This window comes from Aphelocoma coerulescens, chromosome 2 (assembly GCF_041296385.1).
Source record: "Aphelocoma coerulescens isolate FSJ_1873_10779 chromosome 2, UR_Acoe_1.0, whole genome shotgun sequence".
Lineage (NCBI taxonomy): Eukaryota > Metazoa > Chordata > Aves > Passeriformes > Corvidae > Aphelocoma > Aphelocoma coerulescens.
In genome coordinates this window covers 146,686,288-146,696,736 of record NC_091015.1, presented here as the reverse complement: position 1 = coordinate 146,696,736, position 10,449 = coordinate 146,686,288, and the positions used below count along the sequence as shown (strand labels likewise).

Below are 10,449 nucleotides of genomic sequence, written 5' to 3'. Positions count from 1 at the left end.
TAAATGGTGTCTTCAGTCCTCGCATCTTGAGTTTCCTTCTTTGTAACATTCTTAATGATTGCTATGGACAGATAACTGGATGTTCAAAGGTAGCCACTTAACATTTTGAGTTAGGAGTCTTGGAAAAAAGATTTCCTGAAATCTACATCTAGTAGACATATTTCTGCTTGGGATAACTGAAAAAAAAATCCAAAACCTCCCCCAAACAACAAGGATTTGTAATCATTTTCAATAGGTCTAGGAGTTGTGGTCCAAACTAATATCCTAGGGAGAGCCACAGTCCTTGGGGCTGCAGTTGTCACTAGACTTTTGTAGTTTTGTGTGAGTCCATGTGGTGTGACTACCTCGCTGAAGGAAAACTTTTAGTCTCGCTTTTCTTCTACAGGACGTGGTCAATGAGACAGAGTGGCTGTGTGGAAATGAAAATGCAGTTGGCAAGGTTACAAATCCTTAGGATATTGCATTTGAACACAAATTTGAAACAAATGTTTTAAGCTACACTAAGACCACACGTAGATGCAACTTGGATAAAAAGAAAAAAAGAAGAATATTTTCAAAAAAATAATTTGAAATTTAGATTTCTCACTTGTATTGGGATGGAACGTAATCATTAAGAAAGAAAGAATTGACAAGATAGGCCAACATAATGGCCCTTTTGTACATTAAGTACTGAGAGCAGAATATCCTATCTCCCATGTCACCTGCTAAGGAAACATCCCTCATCCTGTAATGTTCCAACTGGCTATAGCTGGCAAGACATCTGTACTTTTTTATAGCTCTAAGCACGTTTTAAAGTATACCACATGGTATCTGAGCATTCAAAAACTAAAAATGATGCCCTGGGCAGGCTGTGTCACATTTTGGTTACTGGGACCTTGGGTTACATGTGTTCTAGGTTAAACCTGAAGTCACTAGATGACATAAAACAGAGGTTACGCTTCAAAAAGTGGGCCCCAGGCATATTATGTTGTCATATCTATAAGCAGAAGCTTACTTAATCCTGTCTCTTACTGCTGCTAGAGATTTGCCACCTGTGGCAAATCCTTAACACCAAAGATTTGACTAAGTAAGCTACCTACTTCCTCCCTGACCCTTCAAGTAAGAGTGGGACAAAGGCAGAGACTATGGGTTGGGATAACAATTTACTGAGAGCAACAAGCAATGGAGTTAAGAAATGCACAGTAACAGCAGCAATATTAGTAACAAGAGTATGCAAAAAGAGAAGGTGCTTTATCCACAAAAAGGTGTTCACGACCTCGACTTAGTTCCACGTGGTCCCAGAACAAAGCCAAGACGGTGGCTGTTACCACGCTGGCAGCTCCCTCCTGTCCCTGGGCCTGCGACAACAGAAAACAATGGACAAACTCCCAAAAGCAAGATTGTCCGTGCTGTGCTGGGGCTTGGGGAGCGCTGTGGATTTGACTCCACATTGCTGCTTTGGATGCTGGACTCAATTCTGCAAGGTTGCTGCCAGCGCCACCAATTTTGATTGCTCTGCCTGACTCCACCCAACTCTGCTCAGCTCCTTTCAGCCCAGCTTTGCTGGGCTTGGCTCAGCTTCCCCTGGCTTGGCTGGATTGGGGCTTGCCCCCACTTCCTCCGTTCCCTGGCGCCATCCTTCAGCACCACATGGATTCTGTGTTTCGATGTTTTTTCTTCAGCACCACGTCTTGTAGCTGTGTCTTGGAGAAAACAGGAGGGGATGGATGGCAATGGCACAGGACAGGGTCCACAGGGCTGATGCTGACAGCCTTCCCACTGGGGAGAGGGAGGTGAAAATAGTGCAGTTTGGGGTGCACTTGTTGGAAATGATACAGCTTTTAAATTTTTTGATGTAACTTTAGTCAGGAGGTTGCTCACCTTTGCCTCAGGGGGAGCGGAATTAAGTTTCTCTTCGAAAGATTCTGTTCACCAATGCTGGGTGAGGCCTGATGAGCTTAACATCTACAGATTTGGAGTAGCCACAAGATACACAGGAGATAACCAAATATTAACAAACATCACCCCCTGGTGCAGTCGGAGACACCTGGTCTGGGAAAAGATTGATAAAAGAACCATAGAATGAGGACCAAATTAGCATCAAAGGCAAAGGGGTCAATAACCAATAGGAGATTGAATGCTAAGAATTGTGTAATTTAGGACCAACAAATGAGAATTTCTTTGGGGTTTTTATGCATAAATATGTGAAAAGTTTGGTATAGAACTATGTGTGATGGAATGATTTTCACTGTACAACCCAGGTATGTGTGGATGAAATTTCTATTGCACATCCAGGCCAAAATAACATCATGGCCAGAATAATGTAATGCTAATTCTCTAACACTGAAAAGATGATGTTGGAGAGTTTCTGTTTTTCCTGCAGTTTCAGTGACACACTCACCTTTGCTTCCCCCCAAAACCATGTCCCCAGCAGCGATATGTGGGTGGTATAGAACAGCAACAGAGCCACGCCACACCACGACCTGCAACTGGGACACCACCAAAATAAGCTCAGTTTTCCCTCCTGTAGTTTTCAGGAACCAGATTTAGGCAGATCAGAGGAGACCAACAACCTAGAACAACAACAGTAGAAAATTCCTGTGACCTGGAGCGTAGCTCTCTCCTCTGTCTTCTATACCTCACATTTTTCCATTAAACTCATTCTGCAGGTGCTTAACCTCCCAGGTTACAGAAGTGGAGACATGGATTTGCAAAGTGGCTTGGGATACAAACAAGGATGCACACAGCAGCCTTGCTCAGGAGTAGAAGAAAAGCCCTTCCAGAGCTCCCTAGGGTGTGGGGAGCCTCGTCTCCCAGGTACACCAGAGCAACTGTGACACCAAGGCTGTAAAGCTGGCTAAGAGTTGGTTGTGGGGGTGCTGCTGAAGTCACCAGACTGGTTACATTTGGCTGCACAGACAAAAAATAAAAACAAATCAAGTTATTGAACACATACAATTTTATTTTACTTACTCTTCTCTATTTCATCCACAATACTCACAGTTAATCCTGTTTCTTGAAAAATATGTATAAGCCTTGTTTTACTGGGAAGGGGTTTTCCCCAGGTCATCCAGTCAATCACAGCCTTCACAAAGCAATTTTCTTCCTCTGCAAAAGGGCCTGTTGGTGAGGCTAGCATAGCATGCTTGTATCAGGCCCTTTGCTGCAGTGGCATCATTTCCATGTTAATGAACTCATTCCACATCTCCAGCAGCGCTGCTTGTGTAAGTCTACAAGGACTTTCACATGAGAAGACCCAGCCCTGCAGTGCCTTTCCCTCAAGGGTACCAGAAACATGGGAAAGGAAGCTGTGAAAAACAGCAAGAATAAATCACCCTTATTGTCTGGGAATTAGCGATAAAAGGAAGTCCGAAGCCAGAAATGGACGTGCCATTTTAACTACACTTGACCTCCAGTGAGGCACTTTGTGAAGAAAGGATTTAGTTTTCTTACAAACCTGCTGCATACCCCTTTCACCAGATGGTTGCTAGTTCATCTTCCTTGAGAAGCAGTGAATTACCATCACTTCATAATGAATTACCACTTCGTAGGCTCCTTCCCCAAGCTATTCTGAACTTCTTCTCTGCCCAGCCCCCGTGCTTCAGTGCCTGGGTCCCCCCTGAGGCACGGCGGGGCCAGGCACGGTGTGAGGGCGCGGTGTGAGGGCGCGGTGTGAGAGGGTGGTGTGAGGGCTCGGTGTGAGGGCGCAGCGGGACCAGGTGTGGTGTGAGAGCGCGGTGTGAGGGCGCGGTGTGAGGGCGCGGTGTGAGAGCGCGGTGTGAGGGCGCAGCGGGACCAGGTGTGGTGTGAGGGCACGGTGTGAGGGCTCGGTGTGAGGGCGCGGTGTGAGGGCGCGGTGTGAGAGCGTGGTGTGAGGGCGCAGCGGGACCAGGTGTGGTGTGAGGGCTCGGTGTGAGGGCTCGGTGTGGAGGCACGGCAGGGCCAGGCGCAGTGTGAGGGCATGGTGCTGCTGCTGGGCCCAGTGCTGCTGCTGGGTCCTGCCAGGCCCGGTGTGTATGGAGGGGCTCCTGCTCCGCAGGGTGCGACACAGCCACAGCTCTGAGCCGGTGAGGGTGCACCTGGTGCCACCCTGAGCCCATCCCTCCCACCTGGCCCTCACACCCGCCTGGTTCTCCTGATGCTGCCCTGTCGGAGGGCAGAGCGCTGCTTGTGGAGCACACATATTTGCAGGGTGAAATCCAGTAGTGTCTGAGAGGCAAATCCAAAAGAAAGCCAAGAGTTGTGGCAGAAGGGTACGGTAAGCCTGTTTAATGGGAATCCCTGGCCAAACAGCAGCAGCTGTTGGCTCCAAGCACCTCTTTTCCTTGGCCTCTGGCAGAGAGGTGCAGCTGCTTAATTTGGGTCATTAATCCCATGAACAACTCTAGAAAGTGTATGGCAGTCAGTCCAGGCAAATTGCACACTTGATTGCTGGATTTTTTTTTTTGACAAGCTGGGGGTTAACCAAGTGCTGGATCTTGAATTGCCTAAATCGATACCTCAGGAGTGACCCTTTCCACAGAGACAGTTACAAAACAGCTGGAACACAGGTTTGAAGTATTCCAAGAAATAGTGAGCTTCAGAGAATAATGTATGGCCCCAGGCAACAGAAGTGGATGATTTCAAGGTAAATCTGCCAGTTTATCTCTACTTTTGCTTTGTTCCTTGTTGAGTTGCCTCTGTCATGTCCCCCTCTATCCTTCCTCTGGATTTCTTAGGAAAGTAAAGGGGAGCATGTGATGCTGAGCTTTTCTGTGAAAGCAGAGTGGCTGTCAGCCTTCTCTTTGCTAGCCTTCTCTTATGCTCTCTGGCCTTTTCCAGTCCTTGGCTCCAAGCAAAATCTCTTCAAGCTTTTCCACAAGTCAGGGTACACACTGTTATCCTTTCTGAGCAGCACAGTTTTACCTCAATAGCCCTATTTCAGGGCCCTTTTTGATGAAAACTTAGGCTGGTGAGTTAGGTAGGTTCTTCTCTTGGCAACTTCCTTGCTGTGCTCTCAGTTGCAGTGATAGGACCACTCTGAAGCAGTTTTAAAGCCGGTAAATCTGGATGGGTATCAATCTATTTCTCCCAACTCTGTATGACTGCACAAACAGTAGGAGTAGCACAGCTAAAAGGCAGTTGAGTCACAGCAGGGCTGCCATGAGAAGCAATGTTTGCTGAGGTACGCCCTTGGAGTCACAGCTCTGCAATTCTGTTCCCTGTGGGACATCTCACAGTAGTATTTTGCTTTGGTAAATGGAACATTTTGGATAACCTATCTGAACTAATAAATCAGCTTATGCATTTGCTTCCATTTTTAAAAGTCCTACTGTTTGTTGCTCAACAGGTTTTAACATCATTAGTCCTCTCAGCAAAATCATTCCCTTCTCTGCATCCCTGGTAACTGAGAGTTTGCCTCATGCTGGGCTTTAGAACTTGTTAGCTGATTTTTATTCTCAGTTCTTTCATTCCTGCTGTTGGTAGCTCCCACACTTAGTCTTGAAGTTTACAACTACACTGTTGTCTCTTAACTGCCTTCCGTATTCTTCTGAAAGGTTGCTTGTCTATAATTATTATACCCTGTTCTGCTTCTTCTACTTGAAATACTCTGTTAATGTAGAAAAAATGCACATGTATGAGAAGCCTTAAACTCCAGGATAAAGTAATTTTCACCACAAGTGACCAGATCACATGTCATGACCACAGTGTCCCACAGATGAAACAATTCTGTGATGTAAGGGATGTAGATTTCAAATAAACTTTGTCATGGACAGATTTCGGCATTGCTATACTTGAGGGTATTTCTTGAATACTACTCTGGAGGGTCTGTCTCTGGCATCTGTTGGATAAGCTGCTGAACTAACTGTGCCCCTTTCAGGGTAGCAATTTTCAAAGCTCTCCTATTCCACCTCTACAAGCTCCTCTCCTAACTTGTGATGGAAAGGACACATAATTCTTGTTTCTGAGGCTGTGCCTTATCTGCCCCTTTTCTTTTTCTGTGCATTTTCCTGCTTCCCATCACTTTTTAGTCTGAGAATGCTTCTGTTGTTGGACACTCCCAAAGCCTGTTTCTTCACTGTCTCCCAGAGCAGTTGTTCTCTCAAAAAGGACAGTATGAAGGGAACAGCTGTTCAGAAGCACTGTGTGGTGATGGAGCATATGATGTTTTGGACGCATTGTTGAATGGGGAGGTGCAGATATAATGACCGTGAGCAACTTACCCCTGGGTGCCTCATCTCCTGAGGGGTTTCTCAGCCTTAAGCTAAGGACCCAAGGAAAATCATGAAATGGGAAGTGTGATCAACCAATAATGATATATTAAAAGAGATCTTGCTTAAAATGAGTTGCTTAGGTAGGGCTGTCAGAAATGCTGAGGAGACTGGTGCAACTTTAGCCCTTGTCCTCTTGCATAGGCACTTGGCTGCGAATTGACAGAAGGTGCCTGTCTTGGTATGAGGATCTACAGGCTCAACCTTCCTCTGGGAGATGAGACTTTGTATTGGCTCTAAGAGAGTCCAGAGGTGGCTCTGTGTTCTCCCCTTTTGCTTCTTCTTTTAGGAGCTAGAGCATTTGATTGCTCTAGCAATCCAGTTTTCATTTCCTCTTTTGTCTTGGTATTTTATTTAGTATTAGCAGTAGGAAGGAGAGCTGAAGGACAAGTCTCCCTTTGCTTGGGATGAATTCCACATGTATTGGGCTGTTTTCACTTGCTGAACTGAGATTTGTGCAGCCATTCTCTGCAAATGACTGGGAACACCTTCAGCTGGAGTGTCAATGGACATGGCAGATGGACGTGCATTTGAAGGATCTAAGCTTTGGCTTAGATTTACCCGAGGACAGGCAGGCAGTGCTCTGCGATGTAGTCATGCTCTCTCCTGAGAGGTCTCTGGGGATTGCACACTGACCAGAGCACCCCTAATAGAGCTCTGGGGATTTATTCTACTTATGGAGAGGTAAGGCTCTCTTGCAAGACTAAGTTACAAAAGCTTCTAGAGTGGGATCGAGATCATCTGGACAATGGTTTGCGCTTTAAAAATGTCACTGGATTTCCAGGCCCTTCCTGGTTTCTGCCTTCGTGATTTTGTGACGGTTGCATTTGGCTTTTCAGTTTGGCAGCTGCTTAACAGGTCCCTCTCTAAAGAAATACCATAATCATTAACCGACTAAAGAATTATAATTAAGCTACTTCTATTGTAGGACTGAAAAGAACAAATCATTTCTTCCAGTTGTTGGGAGTATTCACTGGGTTACTTCAAGGCAGGGAGTAAATAGGAAGTGTCTTCTGTAGGGTTAAAAGTGAAATGCAACATTGGTGGATTCTGGTCATGATGCCACCCTTGACTAAGTCCTTTAGCATCTGTGATACCTATAAATGACTGTTGGGGAAATAGTTCAAAAAAATCTGTTAAGTCATGGTAAAGCAATTGGTAAAAAGTAATTAAATATAGAAAATATCTTTTTAAGTTTGACTTAGTCAGTCATGTACCAGAATGGCTTCATACCTTTGATTGTTTGTCGGTTTCTGCACACATAAATTTTTATTTTCCCATGAAACGTGTTCAGGCATTTTATCTTTGAATGGTGTCTCCTCCTTTTTTTAATATTTAATCAAATGACTGAGAAGGAGAGGCTTATAGGCCTGTTCCTTCTGTATATAATCCATACATAATAGCTGTATAGTTTTAATGCTGCTCTATTTTTTCTGTTTAGCATTTTTGTCTCTGTTATTCAGTCAGACTTCGAGATCTGCACATTTCCAGCATGGCCCTGGGTGAAACAGCTGATCTAGACAGCAGAGGCAGGACTAACACCAAAGCCCAGTGAGCTCAGTAGCTCACAGCATCAGCTTCCCCAGACCCAAATGGTAAACGTCTTGCTGCACTGGGCAGGGCTCTTGATCCACTAACTGGTCTATGTGTGAAGGCAGAGGCAAGAAGGAAGAGGAGCCTCGAACACAGCACCCACAGCAGGAACCAGGGACTGAAAAGCCCAGGAAAGGCAGTTACACAGGCTTTTAACGGGAGGTGGGGCAAGGGGCAGGAACAACTTCAGGGCCAATAGAAGAAGTGAAGGGGAGGGGTCACAGGCAGGTCTGTACACAGCTACCCAATGAGAGTGAGCTTGGGGAGGGGAGAAATTCAAAGGGACCAATGGGACATTGAGGGGGGAAGAACTTTCTAGAACAGGGGAGGGGAAAGGGGCGGTATACACGGAGGATTGCCAAACAGAGCAAGGCATATACAATGTTAAAAGGGGAGGGGAAGCAACAAACTGATTGACAACATTTTAATTTGGGACAAACCATGTACGGGAAAAAGGGGACACCGGAACACTAGACTAAGTAGGAGATAGTTAATTTTGGTCAACTACGCTTTGAAACTGGTGATGTCTCCTGCTGAGGAGAGGAATGTTCATTGCAGAAAGGTGAAAAAAAGCCAGCAGCAACTATGGCCTGTGTCTTTACTCCTCTTTTTGAAGATAATAGCTCTTAGAGCTTAAAATTGTCATAGTTAGGGAAGCTACTCTATCTATTTTAGGTGGAAGTCTTGGACGAAGACTAAGTACCTCTTCCACCAGGTTGGAACACCCTATCTGAGTTTTCAGCACCATACACAAGTACACACTTAAAGTTTATGGGCATTTTCCTTTAATTCTTTGGGACGTGAAAAAATGTAATCAGTTGCAAGAAGTTTCTCTTCTCTGTAGCCCAGATCCTGATGACGCACGATTGCATCCTCAGCAGCAGGCACCGACATGAATTAATTATTTTTTTAAGTAGGTCAGAGTCTCAGTTTGTGTGAAGTGGTGATAACGGACGGCACCACTTTGTGTAGGTGAGGCAGGGTCTGAACACAGAGGGAAGGGAGAGGACCACCTGGTTGTCAGACTCCTGGAAAATTTTCTTGCTCTATTTCCTCAGTTTGCCTGCCTGTAGAGCAGAGATAAGTTTTCCCTGGAGGAAAATCATCATGCATGTGAAGAGCTTTGAAAATAAAAACCACTCTACGCTCACTATTGCAGTTAGCTTTACATTAAACCAAAGCATGTACTGTATCTCTGAGTGATTCAAACATCATATCTAAAAATCAAGACCTTGGAAATGCTAGTGTGTTGTCAGTGTAGGGAAAGTGGAGTTGTGAGAATATGCTTCACTCCTGGTTTTAGCCAAGAAAAAGAAAAGGCATTGCTAATTCTTGCAGTAATAAACTTTTTTTCCTTCATACTTCAGTTGCTGGAGTCATGTGAAAGACTCAGGCAGCAAGGGCCAGAGGGGAAAATATCATCTTTCCCATGATTTAATGACACTAATTGCTGAGTAGAATACTGGTGCATAAATTTAATTAGTAGTAATGTCTCAGCATTCTGTAGGGAGTCTCATTTTACTGATCAGATGACACATTGTTTTGATTTAGGTTAAAGAATGCTTCCAGGCAAACTTGCTGTATTTTGCTGTGTTTAGTAATGTGCATTTTGAGAAAGTAAACATAGCTTATCCTTCTCTTGAGAGTGTTTGCGTACAGTAGAGAATTTTTATACTTTCAAGTGACCAAATACTGTCAAATGTCCAAACCTATTGGAGCCATCTTATATCAATTGTAAAGTAGTGTAATTGTGGTTTTCTAGTACTTCCAGGTCTGTTTATAGATGATGTAGGGTTTGTACAGAGATGTTATGCCCATCTTAGCCAGCTGTAATAACTGGAGGAAGAATCAAACTTTCTGATAATTTTCTTCATTGAAGATTTTTTTTTTGTTGTTGTTTTTTTTTGTTTTGTTTTGTTTTGTTTTTTTGTGGGTTTTTTTTTTTTTTTTTTGTTTTGGTTTTTTTTGGTTTAGGGTTTTTTTGATTTAGGTTTTTTTTGGTTTGTTGTTTGGTTGTGGGTTTTTTTTTGGTTGGTTGGTTTTTGTGTCTTTTTTTCCCTTGTCAATATTAGCTGATCGGATAACTTTTATCACCTCTCACAGACAAAAGAGTAAAAGCCTCTGAAGTAGCACAAGGACAGAAGTTACCAGCTCATAAAAAATAGTTATGTGGGTACAGAACAAAGAAATCCTGTATGGACATACTGGAAAGAGAAGACATCTGTAACCAGACCTTACTTGTGTATAAGACCTAGCTGCTAAAGTTAACTTTTGTGGCTTGGAGCAGGAGCTCAGAAGTGGTAAGATTATAAGAATGGGGACCTCACACAAAAAGAGGTTGCTCACTTGGGCCGTCTTCTGGTGGCTGCCCTGATAAAGGCAGTGCCCTTGCTGTGGGCCCCGAGGTCCATCAGGGAGGTTCTGGGTGGGTGCCCTGTGCCTTTTGCAGGACATCATATCTTGCTGTCAAAACAAGAGAGCACTGAAAGCTCCTTGGAAACTATGGATACTTCCTCATTTTTGTTTAGCTTTCCTTTGTCTGTTTTGCAGCTGAGGCAGCTTTTTGGGAGCACTGTGCCTGCTTTCCCATCCAAAGTTTTACCTGACAATGGCCAAAGCAATGGCA

General features: G+C 44.3%; 1 long non-coding RNA gene across 1 annotated transcript; it reads right to left on the bottom strand.

The window, feature by feature from the left end:
• Nucleotides 1-1,185: 1,185 nt before the first annotated feature.
• Nucleotides 1,186-3,620, bottom strand: LOC138105983 (uncharacterized). The gene is made up of 4 exons (XR_011148844.1): nucleotides 3,437-3,620; nucleotides 2,381-2,552; nucleotides 1,861-2,031; nucleotides 1,186-1,758 (listed from the first exon to the last, which is right to left on the bottom strand). It is a non-coding gene; the product is annotated as an uncharacterized lncRNA (long non-coding RNA).
• Between the last annotated feature and the right edge of the window lie 6,829 nt (nucleotides 3,621-10,449).